This window comes from Lygodium microphyllum, chromosome 26 (genome assembly GCF_053477565.2).
Source record: "Lygodium microphyllum isolate KBCC chromosome 26, Lygodium_microphyllum_v1.1.10, whole genome shotgun sequence".
Classification (NCBI taxonomy): Eukaryota; Viridiplantae; Streptophyta; class Polypodiopsida; order Schizaeales; family Lygodiaceae; genus Lygodium; species Lygodium microphyllum.
In genome coordinates, this window is record NC_141160.1 from 1,227,432 (window position 1) to 1,254,691 (window position 27,260).

At 40.7% G+C, this 27,260-nt stretch overlaps 1 long non-coding RNA gene across 1 annotated transcript; it reads left to right on the forward strand.

Annotated features, from left to right (window-relative positions):
- The first annotated feature begins 1,802 nt into the window (after positions 1–1,802).
- On the forward strand, positions 1,803–17,654 carry LOC148012939 (uncharacterized). The gene is made up of 3 exons (XR_015688936.1): positions 1,803–2,188; positions 2,336–2,376; positions 17,559–17,654. It is a non-coding gene; the product is annotated as an uncharacterized LOC148012939 (long non-coding RNA).
- The last annotated feature ends 9,606 nt before the right edge of the window (positions 17,655–27,260 follow it).

The window sequence follows — 27,260 nt, forward strand, 5'->3', positions numbered from 1 at the left end:
AAGAAGAAAGCACTGATGCTTTCAATAGAAGAAGAAGGGCTTGAAGCATTGATAGAAGATGGAGTGGTTGAAGATAGAATTATTGTACAATCTCTCAAGTCCTTGATGAAGAAGATAATGCTTATGGTTCGGATTTTTAGGCAGCTTGTTGTTGCAATCTTTTGGCACAATTTAGGAGTAGGCACATGCAATCTACAGTAAGCTTCAACCCTCGATGGAGATGATGAAGAAGAGTAGAAATATGATTATGTTGATGAAGAGCAGGGTCTTGCTGACTTGTAGAACCCCCCTAAATTGATATTGTGGTCTATATGAGCCTAGGACTACCTAGATAGATTTGGGTAGCCCTTGATAATCAGGTGCCTTGACATTGATTGTTATTGATGATTATGATGAGGCTTTTGATGTTGAATAGGACTCGTGGACTGCTACTTTTTGTTGTGATGATGAAAGTGATTGATGTGCTAACAAAGGAGAGAAGTGGCCAAGGCAGAAAACTTGGGCAAATGGCACCCATGGACAACATAAATAGGTATGGGAATTAGGCCCAACATATGGAAAACTTGCGTGCAGATTCAATGTGACCCATGGAAAACTTGTGAGAGAGTGAGCAGCAGTCTAGAAGCCTCCTTCATCATCAAGTTCATCACCATCATAAAAAAGCACCTTGTTAATGACATAAGAGCAAGACAACCACATTGAATCCAAACACAAGCGCCTTGCTAATCATGAATATGAGGGGTAGAGTTGCCCTAAAAGGCATGCAAATACATTTTCCAACTTTTCTGGTGCTTTCTCGATTTATTTTCTTTTTCTTTTCCTTGTCTCTTCAATGAAGGAGATTGATATGGATAAATTCTCTCTCTCTCTCTCTCTCTCTCTCTCTCTCTCTCTCTCTCTCTCTCTCTCTCTCTCTCTCTCTCTCTCTCTCTCTCTCTCTCTCTCTCTCTCTCTCTCTCGTTCCCATGCCTTGGGCTTCCATGGCAAAAGCATAAGAGGTGATTGTACTATGTCAAAACAGAAAATTTCACTTTTTTTGTATTCAATTTATGCTTACCTATACTTACCTTTTTCGTTATAGTCCATGTATCGGTTCGCCTCGTTCTTGATCTGTGTATGTTTCTTTGTCTTTGATGTTGCCTCCTTATCACCCCAATGGAGAGAAGATTCCCACAATGAGCTCAAGATAAGAAGAGAAGAAGATAGTTTCTCGCTTTATGATCCTTTCCCTCTTATATGCTCAACTCATGTACTGTTGCTTGTGAAGCCACTCACCATGACGAGATGAAGAGAAGATAACATGTGAAGAGCTTCACATTCCATGTTCTGCACTCTCTCACAAGGTCTCAACTCACTCTCCTTCACCCTCACTCAAGGCAATAGTTGCAAGTAATCGAGAATACAAAGTTTGCAAAGACACGAGTAGCCTTTTCCATTAGTTCTCATATTTTCTATACAAGAAATTTAAGGTTAAGGTGTCCATTAGTTCTCAGTCTTTTTTGCAGAGGTTAGCAAGGGGAACGGAGAAGTAAGAGAATCCCACTCCCCTTGTTAGCATTGGGTGGTAGTAAGGGGAGTGGGATCCGATGGCCTGGTGTGACTGCACCCTAACAACACTTAATAAAACTTATCCATAGTGAGGGCATGGGTTTACTTTTGGAAGGACCCCATAAGGATCTCATGACCCCATGACGATGGTGATGATACATGGTCATCGGTTTCGCGGGACTAGTAATAAAGCATTCAAGACAGCTCCCGCCCCCCCCCATCTCACACTCTCTCTCTCACTCTCTCACATCACGGCAGCATGCTCCTGTGCATTGAATGTGCGTTAGTAGAGGTTGGTTGCCCGCCTCAGCTTGTCTGTCTTGCCTCTGATGGTGATCATCATTTAGTGGAGCCCCTCCCAACTGGATTATGAAGCCAAGGAAGGAAAGAAAACCAACTCTATGTCTCTCTCTCTCTCTCTCGTGTTCGCCTGTCATCATTGCCATACCGCCAGCCATCTTTCGTGTCTCTTCCGGCCATTTCCTTCCCTGCCGCATAGTCTCCTATTATCATCAAGTCCTCATCATCTTCTCTCCTTCTTCACCGTCACCATCTCAGTGGTCCTCTCTCACCATGTCCCGTAATATGCTGCTGCTCCTCCTCCTGCTCCCCGGGATGCTGGAGTTGTTCTGCCTGCCAGGTTAGTGACGAGAGCCCGAGGAAGCCCTCTTACCTGCCGATGGTCTTATCACAGCATTGCCTGCTTAATTTGTTCTGAATTTCTTCTTGCCCGTCGATAGCTCTTTCATAGCATCGCTCACCTAATTCGTTCGGCATTGTGTTGCAGATGGCCCCCCTCCGCGAGCTCACGGGTTGCGTACCCCTCCTGTAAGTTGCCTGAATTCTGTTCTTCCCCCGTTTTTATTTCAGCGTTTTAGTTCTGGTGGCTCTGTGTGGAGAGTTCTTTGCTTCAATGCCGCGGGAACCTCTCAGTCTCACAGTCAGAAGTGAAGCTTCCATCGTCAGCATTTTAAGTATGGTGGTTCTGTCTCTCAATGCTGCGGAAACCTCTCATCCCTTAATCAGGGGTGAAGCTTCCACCGTCAGCAATTTAAGCCCGGTGGTTCTTTATCGGAAGCTCTTTGCTGTTGAGCTTGGCAACCGAGCATTGCATACTATTGTATATTCTTGCACGTGCCTTCACCAAGTTGTGGAAAGGTGCATTGTTAGACTCTACACTGTGCTCTAGGAGCTCCTGCAGTTACTATGGAAGCCTCAAATCCAAGAAACACAATTTGCCTCATTTTTCAGAGGCCATTAGAGGGAAGACAACTAAATTTCTGATGTAGGGGGGTAATGCTGCATGCATTATAGGTCTTTTTCTGATATGCTATGTGGACGTATGAAGTTCGTGTTTTCCCACATGTCATGCCATTCACATCAACTTATTCTCTTCACATTGAGAACGGGTGGCCTGTTCAGCATTGCCTAGGTGCCTGGATTGTTTGCTTCAGGCTCACCTCCTCGTCCTGTACTTTTATAGCACCTCTTGCGATCCTTAATCTAAACGTTAGCTTGCTCTTCTATTGGGCCCGAGTGTCTTTTATGCTTTTATTGCATCCAACTCATCGGCCATCATTGGGTGGCCATTACTGCACTCGGTCTGTTAGCTATTGACCATATCTAAGGAGCCTCTTGCGTCCTCTCCCGAGACTATCTGCTTCCTTTATTTAGAAACACTTTCCTTCACGAGCCAAGCTTCAAGATCGGTTGAAGGTCATCCTTAGTAGACCATACATACAGCTTGGCACAGGCAAAACTCTCGTGAGAAGAGGGCCTTGCAACATTGATTGAGAAATCCTGTACAGGGTAGTACTAGTATTTGGGTCAGCGAGACATAACTGTATAATTGAACTGTAATAGTCATGTAGTGCTCAGTAAGATTTGAATAGATGCAAGGGCTGTATGAAGGCAAGCTAGAAAGAGGGGTTGAAGTGAGGCGAGTCCTTAATAGGCCAGATGTTGCCATCGTGGCCATTTGATTGACATTCTGACTTGCCCTAAGGCATTTATATCATAGTTCATGTGTGCCGCATGTGTCATTTGATTCTCTTTCCACTGCCTGACTGAGGTGCAAATGTCAGTTTCAATTGGAACAAGGTCTGTTACACACACTCCAAGGCAGAGAACTGCTGTGCCTTTGTAGCAACTGTAGGTGGCACCATCTTAATTTTGCTTTCCTTTGTAGTTCTTAATCTCCTTGGAATTTTCTCTCTCTGTGCTACCCCTTTCTTCAGTGCCGGCAATTATTCACTAATAGCACTTTCTATTGAGGTCCTTGCCCAGCCTCCGTTTTCTGCAGTTTGCATCAGGTCTGCATCTTTCAGCAACCCTACTCCCATGTGATTATGCACTTGGCTGCATGTTGCAGTCCTTTCTGCAATTTCGTAGGCAGCTTTAGTTTTCTTCTTGGTGATTGACGTTTTAACTTTGAGCACGTGAGCTAGCATTGATGGCTTCCCAGTTTATTCCTCATGCAAGGGTGTTTAATGACAATGTCAAGGTTTGAAAGAGATGCATCAAATGGTCTTGAAGATGCGTTCACACTAACATGATCTATGATTAAAGGCACGGTCCTGGTCCCAAACAAGGATGATCTTGAACGCCTTTTCGTCTACCTTCTTACTGATCAGGTTCCTTTGCTCGCTCTCATTTGCTATGTATCAGAGAGAATCTTTGCCACAATAGGTTAATATGTAAGTGCTCACTTCTTAGACTTGGAGTGGTTTCTTCTTCATAGGGAACATCTTGCTTGGCGTTATCATGACTAGTAGGGATTTGGACTAGATAGAGCTCATAGGATGTTCTAGGCAAAGGATTAGTGGTATAATGTGAGAGGAGGTGGTAAATTGATGTGGACCTAGTCACCTACTCGATAGAGCTCATAGGATGCTCTAGACAAAGGATTAGTGGTACAATTTGTTGGAGGTGGTACATTGCCTAGTAGGGATTTGGACTAGATAGAGCTCATAGGATGCTCTAGGCAAATTACTAGTGATACAATGTGAGAGGAGGTGGTACATTGACCTGGACTTGTGGACCTAGTTACCTATTTGATAGATTTTGGGTCTATCAAACGAGGCCCCTTTAGAGGTTATAGTTGGATATAAGAGAGTGGGCTTGGAGGGATTTGTTCTTTGATAGGTCATGCGATGTAGCCTTCTTTAGCTATGCAACCACACTCGAGAGGGGATTTAGATGAGGAGGATTAGAGCACAAGGCATAGCTAAGAAGTTAGAACTATTCCTCATTGACATGGATAGGGAATTTGAGATCAACTTTTGTCAGAATTTTAGAGTGGGTTGGATGACATCTGTAGACATATAGGAGGATTGTTTCCTTCCTATGGTTAGTAGCTCATAGGAGCTTAGCAGTTGGCCCATGGCTTGGATATGGTAGGGTCCCAATAGCATGTTTGAGATGTGGTGAGCGAGTAGAGACATAAGATATGAGGTTGCCCCAAGCTCAAGAGGTGTGGAGAAGAGCCCTTAAGATTATCTTTCATTGCACAACAAAGACCATGGTTGCGACTTTGGGGGTTGTTGCTTGGTCCGTAGATTGAGGTCTAGCTTGTGTATATCAATACTTCAAGGGAGCCAATCTTTTATGGCATTATAACTGAGTAGATTGGTTGTCTACACAATGATTGTATCTTTGATGCATGCAATTACTTTCTACAAGGATCTTTGTGTTTTGTATGTTACCTTAGGAAAATTTTGTAGAGGTGTTATTAATAGAGCCTTTTATTCTTTGAAAAGAAAAGTAGTGGAATGTGCAAAAAACAATAGGTATGCTCGAATATCATGTCAAAATAAGAGACAGTACAAAGAGACAATAGGGTTTGTGGGGAGTAACACAAAGTGTGTACAGCAATCATTGAGAGAGAAGAGAAACTCAAAAACACAAGAAGAATATGGTGATGATCCATTGAATCATGCTATGAGAAGAAAAGTTGATTTAGCGAAGTTAAAGCTTAGAAGATAATTGCATTGTCCTGTCTAATTCAGGTGGCAGCAACTGTGGGAATTTGCACAGTAAAGGGAGTGAAACATAGTCCTTCGAGTAGTGGGCTATCAAAGTAATCAATGGAAGATGAAGGTTAATTGTCGAGGGAGTGAACCGTAGTCCTCTAATGTCATTAGAGATGTGAAAGATGATTACCAGCTATTGAGGGTGCAAACTGTAGTCCTTTGATTTCGAGGAGTGACCTAGGTAGCAAAACGCAAATCCTAGAGTGTTGGAGCTGCCTAATGTAGAGAGAGCAGTCCACATGTTGATGCTAGGTGGATAATGATGACTCCATATGATGTAGGATGAGCTAGATTGCAAAAACGCAAGTCTGAGTAGCCTTTTGTGATAGACGAGTGATGCTAGGTGATGGAGAAGGAGCTAGGCTGCAAAAACGTAGGTCCTAGCAACCCTTGTGATAGACGAGTGATGCGAGGTGATGGAGGAGGAGCTAGGCATCTAAAATGTAGGTTCCAACAGCCCCTGTGATAGATGAATGACGCCATGTGATGGAGAAGCATGATTGCAAAAACATAGATCCCAATAACCCCTATGATATAAACGAGTGATGCTAAGTGATGGAGGAGGAGCCAGGTTGCAAAAACATAAGTCCTAGCAGCCCCTATGATAGATGAGTGATGAAATCATTGACGCTCGGCAATGTAGATTATCGCCAAAGGCTAGGATGTTGATGCCAAGCTAGACATAATGATGCCGGGCAAGGAGAAGATTTCCACATTGAAAAACGCAGGTGAAGGTGGAGCTTGATGGAAAAGGCTGCTGATGCCAAGTAGATGATGGTGACGCCAGGTGGAAGAAGCTCCAAATGCAAAGCCCGATGTTGGATTAGGATGCTTGAAGCAAAAGAGGAAGGATGAAGGCAGCCACAAGCCACGAACCGCAATGTTCTCTTGAGGGGGGTACGAGGGCAGTGGAAGGGGCTGATGAGAGAAGGGAAGTGGTGGTGGTGACCGAAGAAGGTGGTCAAGAATGAATAAGAGAGAGAGGTGGTAATGAATGAAGTGATTGTCTATTTATAGGCATAAGTTGTTTAGGGTGGTGCACCACTGTGTGGGTGCCTATTGAAAAAGTGGCTAAAATGTGGATACTGACCTTTTTTGGGGTTGTTAGTGTGAAACCCTAAAGGAAGTTTGTAAAGTGAAGAAGTGGTTTCTCAACCGAGTGATAGGTATTTTGGGATAGACAACCTTTCTTGTGTCAATTCGAAGAATAACTTGTAAAAGTTGAAGGTCCTAATCTTTCCAAGTTAGTGCAATTGCTTATTGATTTGATGGGCTAGATTGAGAAGGCCAGTAGATCTCTCAAAGATGATGATTATGTTATATACATTATGCAAAAGCTTCTAGATCGAGTTAGCTGAACTGTTTGTGTTTCAAATCATCCTTCAAAACAAGGTTGTTGCTTTCACCCCTTCAAAGAATGAAGTGGCTTTTATGTTTTCTTGAAGTTATGAAAAGGGATGATGAAAAGCCACAAAGAGGATGTTGGGGTATCAAACAACAATGACTACAACTAGCCTAGAGAGGATCCCCCTAGATGTAGTTGTCTTGCTTAGAATGGCCACATTCACAAATTCTCCAACTAGCATATGAATGATGATGCCAAGGTAAAAGTCTATGAGGTGTGGAGTGCGCAATAGAAGAGGAATACGAACATGGAGAGAAGAGAGATAGCAAGAAAGAAGAAAATGAAATGATAGTCTCCAATGAATCTGAATTGAAGGTTGAAAATAATGGTAGATTGATCAATCCTTGCACGTAGCCGAAGGCATCAGTGAGTGCAATGAATGGATTAGGGTGATGATGATGGTTGTATTGGAGGCGAAGGAATGTAGGAGATGGAGTGCCTTGAACTTGCAAACAAGAAAGATAAATGATTTGCCAAGTGGGGATGGGATACATATAGATAACTTAAGCCAAATCTGGCCAATTTGATTAGTCAAATTTTGGCCAACTTGATCAAAATAGTCTGTAGCTGTAGCAGTTGGTCCAAAAACCATGCCTAAATGGAAGGCTGAATACAATGGTAGCTTAATCAGTCCTTGCACATAGTCCAAGGTGTTGGTGAGGACTCCAAATCAAGCTAATGATGATAGTTGCATTAGAGGCAGAGGAATGTTGAAGACGGTGTCTTGGGGATGTGAAAATTTTGGATGCTTTGCTTTTGCTAGAAACACTTGATTAATTTAATAATCAAATGTGCAACGTTGTAATGTAAATGTGATGCACATGGTAGTTATTTCAAGCCAAGGAATTTGAGGAGGCTGTGGGTGTCAAAGGCAAAAGTTGTGACAAGTTGTGCTAGGTGGGTTTTGGTTGTCAATTGGTCTTAGTTTTGACCCCAGGATAGTTGTTTGGCCATTAAGCAGCAATGGTGACACTAGGGACTAGGCATTAATTAATTAATTAAGGGTCAATTAAGATTGGAAACTACTTCAGGTTGCAAATGGCCTAGTCAATTTAATCACGGACATGCACAATTAATTTTGGGTACCCACAGAAGGGTATAAATTAATTTATAAAATTAATTAATTCTAAAAATTAATTTAATGGTTGGATAGTTTTAAAAAATGGATGTAGAAAACTGCCATTTGACACAAATACTCATGCAATTGAGAAAAACGTTTTTTGGGGCTAGTTTGAGCCATTCAACCTATTCAACTTGCAATAGAAAGGAAGGAGGTGTTGTTGGTCTGATATGCAGCCATTGGAGGACCTTTTGAAGTAGCCAACAATAGGAGAAGATCATCCAAGAGCAAGTGACATCAGCTCCAGTCCTCCTAGATGCAAGTGATAGCAGCCAAGGGTTGGCAACAACATTTATTGCCTTCAGCACAGGTGATTGCGTTAAATGCAGTCTGGTACTGGCAGCAATCAGATTTGAACTCTTTTTCGCGTGAAAAATCAAGATATTCTCTCTTCTGTATTCTCTCACCTTCTCTAGTCCATTCTTAGATTATCTTAGCATTTTCCAACCACTTGGAGAAGATCATAGCCAAATTTGGTAAAGAGTAACATAAATTCTATTGTAAACCCTAATTTATAGTAGTAATTAGGGTTTAGTAGCCACCTTAGGACTTGTGCCATTTGACAAGGGCATTGTACATTGAAATCAACACGTGTAATTCAAGGAAATGTTAGGGATTTTAGATGCTAGCTCATCCATTTGATTTGGAGCAGCATTTGGCCAGATATGGGTCTAGTTTGTATAAGTCTTGGGTGAAGGGCAAGGAGCAAACTACTCGAAAGGCTTGTTGATCATTTGTGACAGTAAGGGGCTTTTGGATCAACGTAAAGAAATACCGAAAGGGGTACTAGTTTTGGGGCCAATAGGGTGTACAATGTCCAAGATTATATAGTAAAGTGTGCTTTTTTGTAAATTTATTAGTTGCTATAATTAAGTGGTTAATTAGGTTTTCTCTATCCTCTCCAAGAATGAAGGTTGGTTTCATGGTTCCATTGTTGGCGTACCATTGATTCCCTTGAATTGGTGGGCCTTGAGGCACTTGATTGAAGCTTAGAAGCATTGCTCTAGTGCTGAAATTGTGTTCAATTGAGCAATTACAACAAGGATATCATCATATCACAAGATGGGACCAAGTAGTGATGATGCCTCTCAATATGAAGATTCACAAGGAAAAGAGCATCAATATGAAGATTCACATGGAAAAGAAGGAAATGCAATGCTTGATCTTGGACAAGGCATGTGGCATGGATAGGAAGCTAAGAATCAGGGAATCGGACAAGAGGTGGGTCCTTCTAGGTCTCTTGAAGATGATGACTAGCAAGACAAAGAGGAATTTGATGACTAATTTAAATATCAACTAAGCACAATAATTGAGATGTTTATGCAATTGGCAAATGATCCTTAGTTCATGCGCTTTTTGTAGCCCTTAAAAGAGGGCAGCAAGGGCAAGAAGAGAAAATTGTCTTTAGGAGCTTTGGAACAGTGAGATGCATCGAAGGAAGAGCCAATACAATAGTATGTTGTTCCAGATGTGGGTAGTGAGCATAAGCAAGTGATGCCAATGGGGAAATCGATGCATATACAAGGCCAATGCGGAAGTGCCAATCCAATGTTTTTTGGACAGTAGGGCATGTATGCAATGATGGGGCAGCCAAGATACTTTGGTGGTGGCACTAGCTTCCATGCTATGGTGGGTTAGGGATTGCATATAGGGATGTATAGCACAACTCCTTAAGGTGTGCAGCAACCAATGCATGGTGTGCAAGGCCTTGTGTATCCTGGTATGGTTGGTAATATGCATAACCCCATGTATAGCAATGTTGGCATGATGTTGATGCAAAAGTGACAAGTTTGGCAATGCATATATGCAGCCATTGTGTTTGGGACTCATAGTATTAATGTTGGTCATGCAAATGCTTCCTATAGTGCTAGTCATGAGGAAAATTGTGGCTAGTAATGCTTTGCATGAGGAAAAATGCAGCTATTTATGCATATGCAATGTATGGAAAAATGTATCTTGGTATGGTTGGTAGTATGCAAATTTCCATACTGAGTCATATTGCAATGGTTCAAAGTATACAAATAAGAATGTTGCCTAATGTGTTTGGTGTTCCTAGCATGTCAGGTATACATGAGGGGTTAGTTAACTAGATGCAATGTTGCATATTAGTTAAGTTGGAATTGTAGCAATGCGAAAGTATAAAGCATCACAATACTCAAGATTGAGTCAAGAGGGAAAAAGGCCTAGAATCTATTGAAGGATTTGAGGCAAGTAAAGTTAGAGCTAAAGTTTCTATGTGCTTCTTGGTGATGTTTTAATATTGTCTCACCTATGAAAGAATGCAACTGGATGGAGGAGGGTGGCATGGCAAATTATCCTCAGTTGCAGCTTTACCTTGATGCTTTTCAGTTAGAGTCGACTTTGGATTGGGCTCAGTCAAGCTCGGTAGAGTAGGGGTCTAGAGGAGTACCTGATGCTCAATGGGAAGGTAGCACTTTCACTCCTCCAAATATGGACAACTCTTGTATGTAGTGGATCTCAGATGTATTTAGCATGCATCCAAGGTACTGTGTTGACACTATGCCTGCCATGAGGTTACTATTCAGTGTACTAGTCAATGTGAGATGTATGTAGATGAGTATGGGTTTCACAGTGGCAGTTAAATGATACATTTGCATTAGTTTGGCATGAATCTTTGCCTCGGTTTTGAGATCAAGTATTGATCAGCTTTAGCTCAGTATTTGATTAGTTTGAGAATAGTCTATGATCACTTTGGGATAAGTTTTGCATCAGTTTTTGATCTGTTTTTGGAATCATCTTGTGATCAATATGGGGTCACTTTCGCAATAGTTTGAGATAAGTTCTTAGATCAACAAATGATCCGTTTATGCTTAATTTTCAAGGGTTTATAGTTGGTCAATGGACAACAGTATGTTAATGAATGCCATTGAAAGTTTCAGCCATGTTTTATGTTGAGAATGTTTTTTACTATGGTTGTGAAGTCAGAATAGTTGAGAAACATGAGTTAAGGATGCATCCACTCGGTGTCTAGCAATAGTTCTGAACTGATTTTGAGTTTTATGCCATGTTTATTCATGTTGGAAAATTTCAAGAAGTTTTGGGCATATGGCATGGTTAGACAACAGTGGCCAATGTTGTGATTGTGATGCCTTATGAAAGTTTTAGTGCAGTATGCTTTTGCTTTGGTACAATGCAATGCAATCGAGGACAATTGTAAGGATTTCAAGAAGGAGGTTTGTCATGGGGATGCGAAATTCTTGGATGCTTTGCTTTTGCTACAAACATTTGATTAATTTACTAAGCAAATATGCAATGTTATAGTAAATATATAATGCACATGGTAGTTATTTCATGGTAACAGGGCAAGGACCCCAAGGAAGTAGTAGTTGTCAAAGGCAAATGTTGTGATAAGTTATATTAGCTAGGCCTTTGTTGGTAGCAATTGGTGTCATTTGTGACTTTAGGACAATTCTTGGCCATTAAGTGTAAGTGGTGATATTAGGGACTAGGTATCAATTAATTAATTAATGCTAGTCTAAGGGTCAATTGAGGTTGGGAATCACTCCGGGTTGCAAATGGCCTAGCTAATTTAATTATGAATAGGCACAATTAATTTTGGCCGTGGGAAGGGTTGAAATCAATTTTTATAATTAATTACTTTTGAAAATTAATTTAATGGCTTAGAAGACACACACACACACACACACACACACACACACACACACACACACACACACACACACACACACACACACACACACACACACACACACACACACACACACACACACACACACACACACACACACACACACACACACACACACACACACGTAGGAGAAGACCATCTAGGAGCAAAGGACAGTAGTTCCTACCATCCTAGGTGCTTTAGACCCCTGCTTTGATCCTTGCTCTTGATTCTTGCTTTATTGAACCTAATTGAGATCAAACCAAAGTTGCTCTAATTGAAAGGAATCTCGGTAAAGTTGCGACAAGTGTGAATGGTTTGCCAAGTTATCCTCTTCCATTCACTTTGCATCTATTGGTGAAACAATGCTGAAGCTTCATCTAGAAGTACATGGAAACTTTACTAGTCTCAAACCTCCATTAGGTTATAGGCCTTTCTTCCCCTTAAGCATTGCAATGCTTTAGATTTTCACATTGTTGCACCAACACCACTAATAAGCATCGGAGAAATGTCGCCAGCAGTGACAATACCCTTTGACGGACAGAGATCTTGCAACAAAACACCTCTTGGAGTCGTAGGACTCAATGCACCATTGGCAATGAGCCAAGGTTGCCCAGAAGAAGAGACAGCCAAAGAAGGCTTCTCCACTTGATAAATTTTCAGAAACATTGACTCAGTGGAAATAGTGGGTGACGAAGTAGAGGTAGATGAAGGCTAGGTTGTAGATCCACCGTTCGCTCTCGGGTGAAGATGAGGGTATATCCGCTAGCACTTTTTGTGGTGCGAGGGCTTCCCACAATGAGAACACATGGGATACTCTCTACGCTTCCCCACAAAAGCTGTAGCGAAGTTGGAAGATGGCTCCAACGTTTTCCTCTTCCCTTTCTAGCTTGGCTTGTGTTGTACCTGTAGATAAAACTGCATAAGCACGGCTATGTGCACGGGCTCCACAAGAATTTGCCTCGCTATGACGCGCATCTTGCTCAAGCACCAATGGAACTAGCTCCTTCTAAGTGAGTCTCCCAACTATGAGAAGTGAGAAGACTGGTATAGAACACATCATATATCGGTGATGGAAAATGTGAGAGAAGTGTCACAGCTAGGTTCTTCGAAGAAATGTCTGTTACCAAGGGATCAAAGCTCATCCCAAATCTCCTTCATTGTGTGGCTATGATCTCTCATTGTAGGGGAATCTGTGATAGCGAGCTGTTGTAGCTTCAACTCGAGATAAGTGATGCCCAAATGTCTAGATATGGACTCCTCTAAATCTTTGTAGCGGTGTAGAGATGTTGAACATGCACAAACACAGGCTTTGTACAACGCAAAAGGAGAGAAGAGCAGGCTCCTGATCCCATAAAGCTGTCGAGTCCATAGTCACACCATCATGAGGATCCACGGTAGGTCGAGGTATAGGGATTGTAACAAAATCCCAAAGGTCACAATCGTCAAGGAGACACTCCATGCGGCATGACCATAGAGGGTAGTTTGTTCCATCCAACTTGTCGAATGCAGAGAGAGAGAGGATAGGACTAGCACTTGCTTAAGAGATGCCATCAATTCCAATCAAGGATTAGAAGCCTTGGAAGATATATATAAGAAAAAGTAATAAGATGGTGGTTGGTCTAAATGATATCGAACCACTTGATCCCTCGTAGCATACACATTGGCCATATATGTCCTTCAAGAAATACCTTCACGAAAATAGAGAAGATGTTGCCATTGGAATAAAGGTGACCAATAAGAGGTATTCTCAGGATAATTGAGGTCCATTGAGCCATGGCAAAGAAGAAAACTGATTGGGGCCAAATAGACCGGGAGTATTTGATTCTGAAGGGAACACACAATGTGGGGCATAGAGAGGGAGTAGTAAATGCAGAGGAAAACAGGGCTTCAACCTGTAAAGACAGCCAATCTAGGGGCTGCTCAAGGACCAGGAGTGCCCCAAAAGTGAGTCCTTGTAGTAAATGCAAATCTGCCTTGATGTTGGCCGCCCAAACAAAATATGATGTCACCTAGGTCAAAAGAACCTTTCCAGTGTGAAACACAACAAAATTGTCCGCTTATCCAGCCAAAAAGACTGTTGCCTAGGTTTGAAATATGGTGTCCAAGTCTGAAGTATGTCTATCCAACACAAAAAACAGGCCGCCCAACCGAGAAATGGACCACCCAACCTGGAAAAGGTCGCTCGGCGCTGAAGATGAAGTCAGTGAAGTTTGGAATAGGCCGCCCATTGCTGAAGATTGCTTGGAAGCCCAAACACAAATTACGAGGAGGGTCACCGGCAGAAAACGTAGGCTAGAACCTGCATAAAGGGCCACCCAGCAGCTAGGAGGTGCAGTCGAGTTGGAAAACTGCCGCCCAGCACAGGAAGTTGCCGCCCAGCGAAGATAACTTGTTGCCCAACAGAGAAAACTTGCCGCCCAGCAAGAGTAGGGTGCCGCCTGCCTGAAATGCAGGTCTAAACCCGCAGTTTGTGCGTGGGAGGTCTGCCTTGAAAATGCAGATCTGAAAATAGGCCGCCCAGCTTGTTACAAGGCAAAGCATAGGTCTGCTGTCCCCAAACTGGTGATCAAGATGGTTGGAACCATGAATAGAGCGCTCTTCGAAATCCTTGGCACCCACACGTGGCTCTGATACCATGTGAGAGTGTGCAATAGAACGAGGAAAGTGAACACAGAGAGGAGGCAAAGAAACCATAGGAGAGATAAGGAACAATGTGACTGCAATGGCTGAAGGTACAAGGTTGTAACAGTTAGCACCAACACACAGCTCTACACGTTTGTGTGGGTGCCAAATGGTAGTAGGGGGATAAGAGAACGAGGAGGGTTGGTTGATCATGAAGGATCAATGATGGGTAATGAAAGTGGGAGGGCATGTTGCTTGTATATAGGTGAAAAAGAGGAAAAAACTTAAATGTGGTCAAATCCTTAAAAAATAGCCAAAAGTACACGAAAAGTTGCACTAGTGTGGCCTCCATCTAAAGTGTGTAAAACACATAAAATGGCAGACAAATACAATGTGAAAGCTCCTGATGCTCTTGTCTGACTCGGATTGGAGGCTCATAGGGAGGAGATGACCACGCAATCACACATGATTGTTAGCAGTCCTTTAAAGCACCACTATCAAAATACCATGTTTGCAGCGTTTCAATAGTATTAAATGCTGAATTAGCCGTAGAAGAATCATAATTGCATGTGAGAAATGCATAATCCTCCTCAAACAAAGTTTATTTGCATTGCCATTTGTTGATTTGCTGGTTGATGCCTTTTGGATAGCCAATCTCGAGTCTTTTTTCTTCTCCTTGGCCAATCTCTTTCAGCACTCGTCAACATATTGACCTGGCTCCTTGCAATAATGGCATTTTCCCTTCTTTTTAGACTTATCCGAGTCTTGGACAGCCTTGTTTACTCAACTAGAGTTAATTTAGCCTTAGGACTAACTCTAGAAGTGGTGACATAAGTTATTAATGTAGTTGTGTTCACACTACAAACCAACTAACTAAAACATTGGGCACCAGCCATAGGATTAGCAAATTCTAAAAGAGAGAGCGTTGTTTGGGGCTCATTGAGTGTGGAGGCAGCTATTTAGAGGATGAGAAAGGATTATTTCAGCCAAGTCGATGATTGTTGGTGTATTCTCGGGCTGCTGGTTTAGTTTTGAGATAGGCAACAATTAATCACGTAGCACTATGGGACAAGCAGCAGGTAGGTTTTCTTTGCCTCAGTGAGAGGCAGCAATAGAACATGAGGGATCATGAGTTGCATTGGGGGCTTTCACTCCCTTTCGAAGCTGTTGGTGCCATTAGAGCTATCATTCAAAAGATACTCTCTTCAATTGATTTTCTCATCTCACCCTTTGACATTACCTTAGCAATTCCCAGTCATTTCCAACTTCAAGTGAAAAGCAATTGAAGAAGCTATTGTCGAAACCCTAATTTACAACTAGTGGAGTTTCTCATCCACCTTGGGATCTATGCCCATTAAATGAAGACTCCATACTGTGCGTTGCAGGTATAGATGGAGAATTTACAGTTGGCTTGAGGGAGGTGAGCCCATTCTTCCTTTATTGTGGCTTGCAGTTTAAAGACCCAATAGTGGTTGGATTGAAGGCCAATCAAGGGGCAAATTGATCCAAAGAGTTGCTGGTCATTTATGCCAGCCATTGTATTGAAGATTGAAGGAGATCAATCCATATCTTAGTGTACTTCAACCTTAAGCAATACAAGTTAAAGAATTATTGCAAGGAGCACCGATTGTTGGGGCCAGTGAAGGATTCCCTTGTGAGGGCACTACCCAATTGGCACCTTGGTCTACTAGCATCCCCACCTTGCATTCTCCTTTGCATTAGTATTGTGTTTATGTATTTGGGCACTTCGAAGGGTGAGAACCAATTTGGCGGCCTTCCAAGTGAAAACCTTTCACCCGGTTTTGTGTGGCATGCACCCCTTTTACCTCATTGAGTGGAGACTAGTGGGCTTAGTGCTCATAATGGATCTGACATGCTAGTGGTCACTTGATCACTATGTGATGTTGCTTACTCTCATCGGCCATGATTTTGGTAGGACCAAAGAGGGATCATGGGCAGGACTACTCTTTCACCCCCTCATTCTCCCATCATTTTGGTAGAACAACTGACTTACAAAGTTACTACGAAAGGGGATCATTAGTAGGACTATTTTTTCACCTGTCATTTCACATCTTTGCCAGCTGCCATCTATCATCACCGTTGTCATCTCCTATCGCCATAGGCAGCTGACCCACCCGGAGCTATCCTGGAGTGAGACATTGCTGTTCGTACCTCTGGCATCATCCTTCTCTATTGGGTGCGGCAATGAAATATTATGCAACCAATGAATGGACTCACATTAGCAAGCCTTAAAGTTATTACAAGCTGTCATACTAAGGACGTAGCAGACTTACAGCTGCCATCTATCATAACCATCATCATCTCCCTATCGCCATATGCAGCTGACCCACCTGGAGCTATCCTAGAGTGAGGCACTGCTGTTTTCGCCCCAGCATCATCCTTATCTATTGGGTGTGGCAATTAAATATTATGCAACCAATGAATGGACTCACATATTAACAAAGCCTTAATACAAGTTGGTATACTAAGGACATAGCAGACCTACAGCTATCAATATGCCACCCTGCTACATAGCATGTGACAAGATGACCTGGTTCTCTGCAAAATGGTTTATCCACTATGTTGATTACAGGAATCTCTTACAGGATTCTGTTTTTCGGAAGAATGTAAGGTGATCTACTCTTAGGCATGGGGGAAACTACTGATAACGGAATCTGTTATGCAGTTGCATGGTGGTGTAACTTTCTGAAAGAAAGAAATGTGGCATGATAGAGATGTGTTCAATCATGAATTCATCCAAGTGCGGCTAGTTCCTTGAAGCCTATTGAATTTATTAGCCAAAATTATCCTTACTCACACTGCATAAAGAGTTTTCACTAATCATGGATTCTGTCAAGTTATGATGCAAATGCTTTGTCCCAAGTGTCATATTTTGGCAGCCTTCATCTCCAAATATTGTAGGTTCTAGACTTTTTCATGTTTGTTCTGATCTGAGCATGCTTACCAAAATTTCTTCCTAAGAGTAACACCTGATCCATTGTAGCCCTGAGTTTATGCTTTTCTTCAGAATGTGATGAGTATTGCTCATTATCAAAGTTGTGGGAGGCTTGTAACATTTATAGCCAGTGAAAGTTTAACTCCTCAACTCTATCATGATCACTGTTTGTGTTTTTTCTAAGAAACACATTAATGGCTTGGTTTGCTTTTTCATGGTTGTAGGTTACACCGAGCAAATCTCATACGGGACAAACCTCATCCTGGAAGGATGTTGAGTTTCAGCAGGACAATATGACCAGTTGGGAGGTTATACCTGATCCTCACCTCAAAGATAGGATTTTTAATACGACTGTCACAAGGCGGAAGCTCGGTAGTTTCCAGATCTGTGCCTTGTGCACTTGTTGTGGGGGACGGAGGAGATTTTGCATACCCACAGCATGCTGTTACACTATCACATGTGGCTCTCGAAACAGGCCTTTTGGTTTCTGCTCCTTCATGCCTGTTTCCTGTAACTGCCTTCACTGTCGCCTGTAATTTGGTCACGTCATAGAGTTTGTATATTGAATGTCAGTATTCATTCCATGCTAGTCATGTAGCCAACTCTTTGACATGTGATGGCTACTGTATTTTTTTAATATTTATAGATTTATTGAGTTTCTTGGGTAGAACACAGATAGACTTGCCTCATCTCCTAACTTTCAGATGGCTGATGTACCAAAAAGATGTAATTGGAGGTTTTCAAAGGTCTCTAGAGCTACTAGACCAACAAGGAAGGCGGTCTCTTTGGCCGCTGAAATGATATCCTGGTTGACTGGGGCTCATAGCAATGAGATTCTGGGCTTAGTGCCATGGATTTTGCAGTGTTGGTGGCTCCCATGCAACCAATGCCATGAAACATGCAGGACAACGAAATAGATTGTCATGGATTTTGCAGTGTTTGTGGCTCCCATGCAACCAGTGCCATGAAACATGCAGTGTCAATTTATTCCACTTTGTAGTGCAAGCACAAACTCTTGGTTAATAACAATGTACTTTGATAAATATGATGTGATGCTTCTTATCTTACCTACTTTCTCCATCTCTTTTGGTTTCTGCCTGGTTTATAAGGGCTACTTGTTTGCTATATAATTTTTTAAAACCTTAAGTGATTGGAGGACTTCAAGCTACCTTTTGAGATTACAGAATAATCTTTGCTCCTATAGACCAAGGGTATGCTTATTGAATCATGGGTACTACCTCTGTCCATTAGTTTAAGGAAAATCTGGATGTGGAAGACACGAAGATTTTGTATGTCCACTTGGGGCAATTTGATTGTTAAAGGATGAAGTTTCTAATGCAATAGAGACAATTTGGGTTTCATGGTCACCTTGATTTGGATTGGGCTGGTAGTATGTATGTAAGGTATGTGATCTACCAATGAATTTAACTTGTATGGAGGCTGCCATGGAGAAACTAATGCATGATTTACTAAGCATTTGAATGGAACTTTTGTTGGATCTTGTGATACTCGAGTGGTGTATAGCTAGCATGGAACCAATCTTCCATCCAAGGATGAAGTACATAGAGGTGCATTACCATATTGTGAGCATTAAGTTCTTGATAGGTGATATTGATATTGATGTGATTTAAGTCCACAGGACTAGAGAGCTCATCTTTTTAAAATGACCTTGTGTAGAAAAGCTTGAAACGTTAGTGAGATTACTTGAAGTATAGGACATGGGATTGTGCTTGAAGCGGATTGTTTTGAAATCAAGCTCAATAATTTTGTGGGATCCATTGGGATGACATTCTTGCACTTAAACGTTTGAACTCAAACTCACTAATAGTGTAGGATCCATGAAGATGGCATTCTTGCACTTGTGATAGTAGCATAGGTTATGGAAAGTAGTTGACATTGTGTTAGTCATTCTTTACTACAATTACTAGTTGGTTATGACTACTACACGATTGATATAGTTTTATTGTTGTCATATTTGTGCCAAAGTTGGTTATGACTACTATGAAATTGATATAGTTTTAATGCCATCATATTTGTTTTCATTTGGCACATTTGTAGCATCAATCTATTTATTATATAGATCACTAGACTTTGCATTTTCATTTTCTTTTCACACTAAGATTGGGAGTTTACATAGTCCACTTTCTTACTGTCTCTTATATCCTTCATGTTGTGCAAATAAAAAGAAAAAAAAGAGAGGATAAAGAAAGGACAATGGTTTAGCTTGCATCTTTGTTCATAATCTTTGTGTGTTGCTTCTACATTATTAGATTGGCTTGCCTAGTTCCACAGAATTTTGTTGTTATATCTATTTTCACCTTCAATGGCCCTCTATTAGTGAAGTTGATATTGTCTTGGTCAAGCTTGCACTAGTGATGTTCTAGCCCTAAAGAAGTACGAGTGTTTGCTATCTCATGACTAATTGTATGATTGCGTAATGATACAACAATCCCATTGTGACTAGTTGTGTGACTAAGGAAGTATCAACATGAGAGTTGGTCTTACTAATGTCAACAATGGCCTATGAGATTGCTATGTACAATGGGTTGTAATCATCATAAATCAAGGTTCATTGTACAGTGTGGGATTTTTGATATGCAATGTAAGGTGATGTACAATACAATGTCAATGGATAGATAAAAGGGTTAGGTGGATGGAGCACTAAATGACTAGCTATGTGATTGAATGGTAGACTACTATATGTATTAAGGATATATCTATGTGGGGAAATCCTATCCAACTTCATCGAGTGAGGATCAGTGGATTTAATATAATAGGCATCCTTGATGAAATTGATGCCAGGAGGCATATTCCACGGTGGATTCCGTGCCACGGTGGATTCCGTGCCACGGTGGATTCCGTGAGGTTTTACGGTGGATTCCGTAAACTTAGATGACCGGGGCTCATACACAAAGATGATTCTTTGTGCGAGAAGTTGATGGGGACGCATGTTTTTTTCGGACGTTTCATTAATTTAGTGTGTACATGGGTGATTCCATAGCGGGTGATTCCGCAAAATGCATATTAAATTAATAAACGTTTATGAGTTTAGAGTGCGCACTCGTAATAAATTAAGGTTAGGATTTATTTCTAACCAGTTGATTTATTTATGTAGCTGAAGACTGCTAGGTATTCACTTTTGTCGGTTTAATTGTATTATTTTACTAACGATTGTGAATGCTTCAGTTGATGTGTAGAGATAGCAGCAGTGGCGGAGGAAAGCATTGGAGTCTAGCGAGTATTCGACCTTTGGACTATATTTTGATAGGCGCCACGCCTATATTTTATTATGTCTATTGAGACATTGATTATTGATTATTATTTTGTATGTGCCTATGCGTCCGGATATGTTATTTATATTTGGACATTGAGATTGGGCATGCCAGACTCTATGGGCACCGTCCATTAGTTTTATTTTCCTATTTTTGTAGAAAGCAAACTCAAAAGCTAAAAGCTTGTCATATTTTTGTAAATTGGGCTATTATTGAGCATGAAGATTGAAATATACATAAAATACATGCTTTGTGAAGCGCTCACACAAGGCATGGGGGAGATTGAACCCAATTTGTCTCTTGTCTCTTGTCGTGCATGCTTTTACATTGTTTTTTTGTGCAAAAAGGTAGAGTTCATTGTTCTTGGGGACCTTCTGGGATTCACTACGTGAGCATTCTGCGACCGATCTGCGCACCAGTGGTATCAGAGCGGAGCAGAGATCAAGAGCTTCCAATCGCTACCAATCTTGGGCGAAGGCGGAGTTCCAGGAACAAACGGGCTCTACAGTCAATCTCATCGCGAACCATCGATACAGGCAGACTTCTGGCGATCAAGAACCCCTATTTCTACTGTCAGATCGCGAAGGACCAGGCTCTGCAGGCGGAGGACCACACATACATCTCCATCATCAAGTCGTTGAAAACAGAGATAAGCTCTCTTCATAATCAAGTTAATTATCACATCAAAGCTTAATCTTAAGCTTAGGAAGCTTCATTAATCAAATCGTGGGCAAAACGGCATCATCCGTGATTTTCGGCGCAAAAAATGCCCCTCTTCCCCCCCCCCCCCCCCCACGAAAATTGACGCCGCCCTGTTCATCCTCCATTAAGCTTATTAAGCTTAAGCTTAATCACTTAAGCTTAAGTCATTAAACTCTCAACAAGTCACATAGGGCAAACAGGTCCATAAACTCCGGGTCCTGCACTGCAAAAGTCAAGTTCTACAAGTCAAGTGGAATCAAGTTCTGCAAGTTCTACAAGTCGGCCTAAGTTCAGCAAGTCAACAACTTTGCAAGTCTGCTAAGTCTGCAACTCTGCAAGTCAGACTAGTCAATTGGAATCAGAACTGACTAGTGCTTAAAACTCCTAGAAGACTTGTTCCTATGCAAAAACTCTGAACTGGAAAGTTGTTCGTAGCAAGGTGTTCTACCTATCTACAAGTTCGTTGAAGTACTTTCAGCAAAGGATACAGAAATATTGCAGATTTTCTGAAAATAGATAAAGAAATACCCAAAAATACATAGCCTTGTAACCCCGAATTTGAGCTATGCTCATCCCGCTAACCTGATTTTGAGTGAGAAAGGTTTATTGAGTTTTACAGGATGACTACCCCACATATGGATAATCCTATGGCTGAAGACGACCTACCTGAGCCTACCATGGAACAAAAGCTGGATCTAATCATGCTACAACTGGAAGAAGAGCGAAGGGCTAGGCAAGCATTGCAAGTGCAATTGACAAAACTACATAGAGCATTCACCGATAAAGAAGAACCTCAAGTTGAAGATTTGATTCGCCGTACCATCGACGCCACTCTTGAAGCACAAACCATTCGCAAGGAATCCAAGATAAGTAAACGAAGTTTCAAATTTCGCACTTTCAATGGTATACGAGAAGGAAAGACTGTTTTATCATTCATTAGCCAGTTTGATGACTATTTCCATGAGGAAACTTATCCAGAAAAAGATAAAATCAAGTGTGTTACTAATCATCTGATAGACAGAGCATCACTTTGGTGGACTGTAGTACGTAAGAGCATAGAATGTCCTGCTACTTGGGAAGATTTCAAGAAGAAGTTCATGCAGAATTTCCTTCCACCGCAATTTCATGAGAAGGCTATCAAGCAATGGGATTTACTTCAACAACGGGATCGTGAGCCTATTCCACAGTATACAGAGCGTTTTTGGAATGCACTCCTATAGCTACGCATGCTTGAAGACGTACCAGAGATGACACATAAGCGGAAGTATATGTCTGGACTTCTTGGACATTACTACGCTGAAGTGAACATGTTCAAGCCTGCTATCCTTGAAGATGCCATTTCCTTAGCTCAGACACTGAAGATAAGTTACGCGGAAGAGACAGACGACCACAGCAATTCCAAGCCAACGGTAATTATGGATCTAAACAATTCAATTCCAATTTTAGAAGGTTTAATCCAGGTCGTTTCTCATCACCATCTTTCCGCAAGAATTGGCCTAAACTACCTGCATTACCATCCACTGTCAATCCAAATCCTAAGCCTATTCCACAAGCAAATCCAAATGTACCCAGACTTCCAGCCATTGCAAATAATGTAACCAAAGCCAAGCCAATAGTATGCTATAAGTGTCACCAGCCAGGGCATCTCGCAGCAAATTGTCATTCAAAGAAGCCACCAGCACATATCAACTATCTTGGAGTCATGGACGAAGACGAGCATGAGGATATGCCGGATTTCACTGAAGATGAGGATGATCCTACTACTTCCGACACTTTACTAGGTATGCCTACTCCACATTCATTGTTGACTATGAAATGTATGGTGCATGGAAAGGAAAGAACTATTTTACATGATGACGGTAGTACTCATGACTTTATTTCAGCAAAATTGGTAAAGGAATTGAAATTACAGACTGTACCTATGCATTATTCAAAAAGATACGGTTCATCATTCTACTGAAAGTAGCAGGTGCATTAGTCAATCCGAATGGCATAACTAAGAATTCGTAATGGCCAAATTGTGTCCTGAATGCAGTCTTAAATATGTCAGTTCTATCTAGCCTCACCTGATGATATCCAGACTTAAGGTCAATTTTACTAAATATAGAAGATCCTTGCAGTTTGTCCATAAGGTCATCAACTCTAGGTATAGGATACCTATTCTTTACAGTGATCTTATTTAATGCTCGGTAGTCAATACACATACGATAGGTATTATTCTTTTTCTTGACTAAGAGTACATGTGCACCGAATGGGGAACTGCTAGGTCGAATTAAGCCTCTATTTAGTAATTCTTCAACTTGACTCTGGATTTCTTTTTGCTCTATTTGATTGTGCCTATATGGTGCTTTGCAAGGTGGTTGTGTGCCAGTAATTAAATCAATCTTATGGTCTTCTGGACGTGATGGTGGTAAACCTGGTGGTAGGTCTTCTGCAAAACAATCTTTAAAATATGCAAGAAATTCCTTATGCCTAGGGTGCATATGATTTTCCTTTGCGTGCAATTCATTCACCCAAATGAGATATGATTTAGTATTCTTGCGTAGTGCATGTTTTGCTTGAGTATGCGAAAGCAGTGGAAAAATATTAGATGCATGCATACCATATAATGTAATAGATTTTCCTTGAAAATTAATATTCATTGTGTGTGTGGAATAATCTATATTTGGATTATGCTAGTGTCTCCAAGGCATTCCTAAAATAATGTCGCTTGACTGTAATGGGACAACTAAGAAATTTATTCTTTCAATGTATGCACCAATTTGAATCTCTAAACTTTGTACAAATCCTGAAAAGAGTGAATTCTTTAAAACGAAAATTGAATATTTAGGTCATATTGTATCAAAAGAAGGAATTAAAGTTGATCCTAAGAAAATTGATGCAATATTGCATTGGCCTGTTCCTAAAAATGTGCATGAATTACGCTCATTCCTTGGTCTTGCTAGTTTCTATAGGAAGTTTGTACGTAATTTCTCATTACTTGCTTTACCATTAACCAAACTTCTTAAGAAAGGAATTGTTTATCAATGGACTGAAACTCAGCAGAAATCCTTTGATTTACTGAAACGTGCATTAACTAATGCCCCTGTTCTACAATTGCCTGACTTTAATAGACCATTCTTTCTAGTTGTGACCGATGCTAGCGGATCAGGAATAGGAGCCGTACTAATGCAAGACAACCATCCAATAGCATATTCTAGTTCTAAGCTGAAACTCTCTGAGCTCAAATATTCCACTTATGACAAAGAACTATTAGCAGTTGTACAAGCATTAAAACAGTGGAAGCACTATTTAATGGGTTCAGAATTCATGATAAAGACCGACCAGCAAAGCATTAGATATCTACTTAGCCAACCCCAAATTTCTGACCGACATATCAAATGGGCTTTCTTCATTCAAAGTTTTCATCCTATCATTCAATACCAACCTGGAAAAGAAAATGTAGTTGCTGATGCATTGAGTAGAAGACCTGCAATTCATAATATTTCTATCATATCTTTTGATTCTTTGATTGCTATGAAAGATACATATTACCATGATATTACTTTTCATTCTGATTGGCAAAAATTAGTTCAAAATAATTTCATTCCTGTTGATTCATTGTCATATAATGATGGATTTATGTTTTTTGAAAAGAGACTGTGTGTTACTATTCCATTCCGATCTTTTGTTTTGAATGAAATTCATTGTCCCCCATATCAAGGTCATAGAGGTATCATATCTACATTACGCATGTTAACTGAAGATTTTTATTGGCCGCATATGGATGTAGATGTATCTAATTTCGTTTCTGAATGTTTGATTTGTCAAAGAATAAAGAGACATCATGGTAAACAGTATGGATTATTAATGCCTTTGTCTATTCCATCTAAACCTTGGGAACATATATCTATGGATTTCATTACTGGTTTACCAAATACTAAATCTAACCATGACATGATTTGGACAATTGTAGATAGATTTAGTAAGCAAGCATATTTCATTGCATGTAAGAAAACTTTAACATCATCACAAGCAGCACAGTTATTTTTGAAAACTGTTTTTACTAACCATGGATTGCCAAAAGTGATTATTTCAGATCGTGATTCTAGATTTTGTAATAATTTTTGGATTACACTGTTTGCAAATCTAGGCACAAAGATTGATTTCTCATCTGCATTTCATCCAGAAACAAATGGACAAACAAAAGCCACAAATAGCACCATTCTAGATCTTTTACGTGCATATACTATCTCTAAACCTCAGACATGGGATACTCATTTGCATTTATTACAATTTGCATACAACAATACACCGCACACATCTACAAAGAAAGCACATTTTGAAGTCATTTATGGATATAGATTATCTACACCTGTTGCATCTTTGTCTAATAGAATTCAGAGTGCTGATGATATTGCTATTATGCATAATAGTATTTTTGATGAGGTTAAGGATATGATTGCAAAAGCCCAACAATCATATACCAAACAAGCCAATAAGAAAAGACAAGCTATGAATTTCAAAGTTGATGATTATGTTTGGCTTAGAATAGAAAAGCGTAGACTGCAAAGTGTAGATAGACATCCAGTTGTCAAATTAGCTCCTAGATTTTATGGACCATTTAGAATCATTCATAAAATTAATGATAATGCATTCAAGTTAGAATTTCCATCTCATTGAAAAATTCATAATACATTTCATATTAGTTTATTGAGACCATTTAGAGGCCAATTACCTATCCACCCTGTTTATGAAAACCCACCTTTATTAGAGGAAGAAACTGAAATACTTGAACCAGAAGCCATCATAGACACTGACTACATGACCACTAGAACTGGTCGAAGGTATTCTAGATATCTAGTAAAATTTAAGAACCATCCTGTAGAGGAAGCACAATGGATGCACGCTAGAGACTTAAATGCTTTCCCCACTCTGTTAGCTCCACATTGAGCTAATAGCAATTGAGGTCAATTGCTATCCCACCCCAGGGGTATGATGCCAGGAGGCATATTCCACGGTAGATTCCGTGCCACGGTGGATTCCGTAAACTTAGATGACCGGGGCTCATACACAAAGATGATTCTTTGTGCGAGAAGTTGATGGGGATGCCTGTCCTTTTCGGGCGTTTCATTAATTTAGTGTGTACATGGGTGATTCCGCAAAATGCATATTAAATTAATAAACGTTTATGAGTTTAGAGTGCGCACTCGTAATAAATTAAGGTTAGGATTTATTTCTAACCAGTTGATTTATTTATGTAGCTGAAGACTGCTAGGTATTCACTTTTGTCGGTTTAATTGTATTATTTTACTAACGATTGTGAATGCTTCAGTTGATGTGTAGAGATAGCAGCAGTGGCGGAGGAAAGCATTGGAGTCTAGCGAGTATTCGAACTTTGGACTATATTTTGATAGGCGCCACGCCTATATTTTGTTATGTCTATTGAGACATTGATTATTGATTATTATTTTGTATGCGCTTATGCGCCCGGATATGTTATTTATATTTGGACATTGAGATTGGGCGTGCCAGACTCTATGGGCACCGTCCATTAGCTTTATTTTCCTATTTTTGTAGAAAGCAAACTCAAAAGCTAAAAGCTTGTCATATTTTTGTAAATTGGGCTATTATTGAGCATGAAGATTGAAATATACATAAAATACATGCTTTGTGAAGCGCTCACACAAGGCATGGGGGAGATTGAACCCAATTTGTCTCTTGTCTCTTGTCGTGCATGCTTTTACATTGTTTTTTGTGCAAAAAGGTAGAGTTCATTGTTCTTGGGGACCTTTTGGGATTCACTACGTGAGCATTCTGCGACCGATCTGCGCACTAGAAATGGAGCGTGGATAGCATTTGGATTGGCCTCTCAATGCTACCAAGTATTACTCATGCCACTGATGGATATTTGTAATTCTTTTTGGTATGATCTCTATATCTAATATCCTTGCATGCTCATTTGACGTGCAA